We start from the raw sequence: 5,950 nt of genomic DNA, 5'->3' as shown, positions 1-5,950 counted from the left end.
GGATCTTGCGGCTTATGAGGAAGATTTGATCGTGTTCCCTCGGTAAATTCACCTTCCACCTGATCTGCAAACTCAATGTTAGTGTGTAGGTTCTTGAGATCTTCAAGACTCTTTTTCTTTTGAAATTCAGCATTTAATTGTCAAAATCTCTGGGGGTAGGGAAGTAAAGAAATATTAATGCATTGATTTGAGTCATACCTCTCACTTTTCTTACCTCAGACTCTTGTACTGGGTGTTGACTTATCTTCCCGGATGGGTGTGTGAGCTGCCTTTTTCTCTTCTATGTCTACCCTATCAATCTCCTCATGCTGAATAAAACAGCATTCACTTCCCTTAGATTTGGATCTGCAGTCTTTGGTACTGCACCTGATGGTTGGGACGTGAGTTGCTTCGTTATCTGCCCCACTTGCCTCTCGAGGATTTTCAAGGAAGCATCAATATTTGCCATGTGTGTCTCTAGGTTGTCAAGCCTAGAATCAATCCTAGCCATCCTCTTGCCAGATTCAGAAACGAATGTCCCAACTAAATCCTCAAATGACGGCTTCCCTTCCCCATTTGATGTATTGAACCCCTGTGGAGGATTCAACGCATTCTTATTATTTGCCTATGAAAAATTTTCATGGTTTCTCAAACCAGGATGATATGTATTAGGGGGAGGGTTACCTCGATATCCTCCATAGCCTCCAAAATTCTTGTTGTTGATATATCGAACTTCTTCAGGAAATTGTGATTCTTCAACAACAACCGATGGTCCCTCAGTGTTTAATTTACTCACTTTATTCATAGTCTCTATCTGTGTAGTCAGTGCTGATACTTGCACAATGAGTGATGTGATAGGGTCCACGGCATAAACTCTAGCAGTCCTCTATACTCCTGACCTCTCAGACGGCCATTGGTAGCTATTAATAGTCATTTGCTCAAGAAAGTTATAGGCTTGAGCAGGAGACTTGGAAAAAATGGTGCCACCTTCCGCTACATCCACTGTTGTCCATGTCTGACCATTCAACACGTTATAGAAAAGCTCAATTTGTACCCAATCTTCAAACCATGATTCGGGCATCTCCGCAACAACTCCTTATACCTTTCCCATGCCTCATAAAGCTGCTCAAAGTCAGTCTGCCTGAACGTACTAGTCTCAATCTTCAATTGCGCAGACTTGGTAGGGGGAAAATATTTAGATAGAAACTTTGTTGCCAATTCTTGCCACGTTGTGATGCTCCCCAGCGGCAATGATTGGAGCCATCCTCTTGCTTGGTCCCTGAGAGAAAACGGAAACAAAGGCAGTCTAATAATATCATCAGGAACATTATTAATTTTTACTGTATTCGTGATCTCCAGGAAATTCCTAAAATGAACGTGAGTATCAGCAGTGGGAGTTCCCGCAAATTGTTTCTGGTGAACCATGTTTATTAGTTTAGGCTTCAACTCGAAATTGTTGGCATTTATGGTCCCCCGAGCAACTCCAGAATAATGTGTGTTGATCAATAGTCTTAAGTGATTTCTGATAGGTATATCGTCGACGGGTTATATCTCGCGTCCTCTCTGTTTTCAGTCATTGCTTGATTTTCCACTCTTCTTGCTTTCCTTAATCTCCTGGCAGTACGTTCAATTTCTGGATCAAAAATCAGCAAGTCGGGATTTTGATATTTTCACATGCACTGCAAAACAGAAAGATTACAGATTAACAGAATAAAAAAATAAAATAAAGTCTAAATTAAAGTCAAGACTACTTAGTAATGATATTAATATGCAATTAAATAATTTACTCCCCGGCAACGGCGCCAAAAACTTGTTGCGTATTTTCACTACCGAAAATGTACGGTGTCAAGTTTTATTATTTGTATGAGTACATATATCGATTCCACGAGGAGTAATTATTTAAAACTGTATATTAAGTATAATAGTTGACATAGTTCAACTTTATTTAGAAAATTCAAATAGATAGTTGATAATCAATTCAAAGCAAATAACGAATCCTATTAATTCTTAGCAAACTGTTGGGATTCAGTGAGTAGATCAATCTAGAGCTATGATTTTGTCTGGTCTCCCCTATGCTAAATTAAAATTGACTAACATATTATTAAATTGCATCATGTTTAATAACCAAGAACTCGCAATTTCCTATTCCCTTTTTCAAGTGATAAATAAAACTATACTGTCTATTACCGATTTTAATATTTCTACTCAAAATCACTGATAGGTGGTGTTTTTACGTGTTTATTGCATTAGTTTTAGTTGTGTTTGCATTGTGCATGCATGCATTTCATCTGCATTTTGTTCATTTTAGAGTAATCATTGGCATTTTATCATGTCTCACTCGTGTGTGGTGAATCTGCAGGAAAAATGGCCGGAAAGCGGAGCAAAATGTGGAATCCAAGAAGTTGGACAGAATACTTGGCGCCCGAGCGGTAGAAAAGTACCGCCCAGGCGCCACAGAAGACCAGCCGAGGAAACAAGACAGAACGTTGGCGCTCGGGCGGTGATTTTCTACCGCCCGAGCGCGAGAAGGTGTCTTCGGAAGCCATCGTTACAGAAAGTTGGCGCCCGAGCGGTACTTTTATACCGCCCGGGCGCGAGAAGACAAAGGGCCAAGACAGAGAGTGTGGCGCTCGAGCGGTACTTTTCTACCGCCCGAGCGCCGCCTATTTTTGGAAAATTTTGGACGCGATTTCTTACCTTATTTTGGATGGGGGTTGCGATGGTAAGTCTTGGGGACGAATTAAGAGAGGATGGAGACATTATTGAGGAGCCAAAAAGGTTTTTGGGGAGAGCTTTTGCACTTGGATTGAAGATTCGACGGTTTCCGGACAGCGTTCTTCGTAGATTTTGTTACGCCTAGTATTTCTAGTTTATTTTCCTATGTTTAAACATTGTTTTCCTTATTTTAATTATGAATTCTAGTAGCTAACTTACATATTTGTTGGGATTAAAGGGGATCATACCCCAAACTTTTAGTTGATTAATTTATATTTTGAGTGTGCTTTATTCTTGATTGTACTACGATTTTTATTGTGTCGTTTGAGCGTAGCTAACTTTTACGACAATTTTATATCACGAGTGAGTTCGAGAGAATAACTAGTGATAGGATCGAGTAGTATAATCTGTGGATCTACAATTTGCATAGACATATGAAATTTGATACGTGCCGATAGTCATAGTCCTTAGGGTCGAAAACTAGGGGATTTCATCAATCGAAATGCGGTTCATTCTTGATAAATAATTAAAGACATTTAATTACTTCATTGAGTGAATTAGTTTGGCATAGCTCGAGAGAGTGTGTTCAATTGAATAGGAAATCCTGTCGGAAGCGTAGAACACAATCGAACGAATTAATTAATCAATAAGGGGTAGGTGAACCAGAATTCCCAACAAATTCTATTATCATTTGAAATTTAATCCATTGATTTAGCATTCATATTTCATCATTTAATCTTTGAGCTTGTTTATTTAAATTTTCTTGAATTTTATTAGTCATAAAACAAACAATCAAATTTCGTCGCTAAAGTTTTAATAACTAAAATAATAATTGTTAAAGACAGTATCCAGTGGAACGATACTCGTATTCATATACACTATACTATTACTTGACATCGTGCACTTGCGATTACATTTTGAGCATACAAAATCATATTTTCTTGGGGAATTCATAGTGCAAGTTTTGCTCGATCAAGTTTTTGGCGCCGTTGCCGGGGACTGTTAATCTACAATTTTATTTTTAGTTATTTCCTTTAGCATTATTTCATTTCTCTTGAGATAACACTTCACATTTTCTTACAGATATCCCTTCCAGTGCATGCCAAAGTCACTCGACGTGGAGCTTGAATTCGATCCTGAAATTGAAAGAACCTTCCGCAGAAGGAGACAACAGCAGAGGCTTAAAGAACTTATGGAGAGACACGAGCCAGAACGCGAGGAGGAACAGCGTGAGGAGAGACATATCGAGATGCCACACCACATACCAATGCTGGAGTATGCCCAACCTTCTTTGGAGGGTGCACGCCCTAGCATTGTGAGACCTATCGTGCGGGCAAATCACTTCGAAATCAAACCAGCCATTATCCAGATGATTCAGAACACCGTCCAATTTGGAGGAACTGCTGTGGACGATCCAAACACACACATCGCGGATTTTCTTGAGATTTGCGATACTTTTAAATTTAATGGAGTTTCTGATGATGCTGTTAGACTGCGTTTATTTCCTTTCTCTTTGCGTGATAAAGCTAAAGCTTGGTTGAATTGTTTACCTGTAGGTTCGATAGCTACATGGGAGGACATGGCGAAGGCGTTTCTCATCAAATACTTTCCTCCGTCGAAGACCATGAAGCTGCGGGCAGACATCACAACATTTGCTCAGTTCGATCAAGAGTCACTATATGAGGCGTGGGAGCGTTTCAAAGATCTATTACGAAGATGCCCACATCACGAGTTGCCACTTGGGTTAGTCGTTCAAACCTTTTATTACGGTCTGATTACTCCTAACCGTACTATGATAGATGCTGCTGCGTGTGGGAACCTTTTGAGGAAGACTGCGGAAGAAGGATATGAGTTGTTGGAGGAGATGGCTGCGAGCAGCTATCATCCTCAATCTGACAGGAACAACCAGCGGAGAAGTGCCGGAGTTCACCAGGTAACTGATTTTTCTGTTATTACGGCACAACTTGACGCTTTAAACAGGAAAATAGACGGCTTGAACGTGTGTGGCACGGCTATGCGTCTTCAAGAGATATTCTGTGAGAAGTGTGGAGGGAAACACTATGTGAAAGACTGTCAAGATGGAAATCCCTTCTATGTGCAAGATGAGGCACCGGTGTATCAAGTGGGAGTCCAAAACCGCCCAAGGAATGACCCTTACTCGAACACATATAATCCTGGGTGGAGGCAACATCCCAACTTCTCATGGGGCGGTCAAAACAGTCATAATAGGCCGCAAGGAGGACAACAATATGAGAAACAACCGATGTACAGATCCGATCCTCCTAGAGAAGAAAAGTCCAACTTGGAACAAATGATGTCTAAGTTTATCTCATCCACTGAAACTCGACTCCAAAACCAAGATGCATCAATAAAGGGGCTCGAGAATCAAATTGGACAGTTGGCCAAGATGATAGCAAGTAGAGAGCCGGGCACCTTGCCAAGTAATACCGAGACTAATCCAAAAGAGCAAGTGAAGGCCATTGAGTTGAAGAGCGGAAAAGTTTTGGAGCCTAGAGAAAAAGAGAAAAGCCAAGTGCCGGATGAACATGCTGCGACGTCTCAAGGTAAGTCATCTAACTCTACACCAGCACTCACTGCACAACCTAAGATTGTTATCCCTCCACCTTTTCCTGCAGCATTAAAAAAGGCAAAACTAGATGCACAATTCGGTAAGTTTTTAGAAGTGTTTAAAAAATTGCATATTAATATTCCTTTTGCCGATGCTTTGATGCAAATGCCTAGTTATGCTAAATTTTTGAAGGATATCTTAGCAAATAAGAGGAAGTTGGAGGATCATATGACAGTCAACTTAACTGAAAATTGCTCCGCTTTGGTGCAAAACAAAATCCCACCTAAGCTAAAAGACCCAGGGAGTTTCTCTATTCCTTGCATGATTGGTGATGTTGTTTTTCATAAAGCATTATGTGATCTTGGTGCAAGTATTAATCTGATGCCATTTTCTGTGTTTAGGAAACTTGGGTTGGGAGAGCCTAAGTCGACGAGGATGTCCTTGCAACTGGCTGACAGATCGGTCAAGTACCCCCGCGGAGTAGTCGAGGATGTGCTAGTGAAAGTGGACAAATTCATTTTTCCTGCCGATTTCGTGGTGCTCGACATGGAGGAGGATACCGAGATGCCTCTCATTTTGGGAAGAACATTTCTTGCGACTGGCAAGGCACTTATTGATGTGCAAGAGGGAAAGTTGAGATTGAGAGTGGGCGAAGAAGAGATTACATTTGATGTTTTTAATGCACTT

General features: G+C 40.6%; 1 non-coding gene across 1 annotated transcript; it reads right to left on the bottom strand.

Moving 5' to 3' along the window:
- Positions 1-4,322: 4,322 nt before the first annotated feature.
- On the bottom strand, positions 4,323-4,428 carry LOC140813372 (small nucleolar RNA R71). The gene has a single exon (XR_012113907.1). It is a non-coding gene; the product is annotated as a small nucleolar RNA R71 (small nucleolar RNA).
- Positions 4,429-5,950: the final 1,522 nt, after the last annotated feature.

This window comes from Primulina eburnea, chromosome 14, assembly GCF_022965805.1.
Source record: "Primulina eburnea isolate SZY01 chromosome 14, ASM2296580v1, whole genome shotgun sequence".
In the NCBI taxonomy this organism is placed as follows: domain Eukaryota; kingdom Viridiplantae; phylum Streptophyta; class Magnoliopsida; order Lamiales; family Gesneriaceae; genus Primulina; species Primulina eburnea.
Note: the sequence above shows the minus strand (reverse complement) of the source record. Positions and strands in the feature narration are given on the sequence as shown.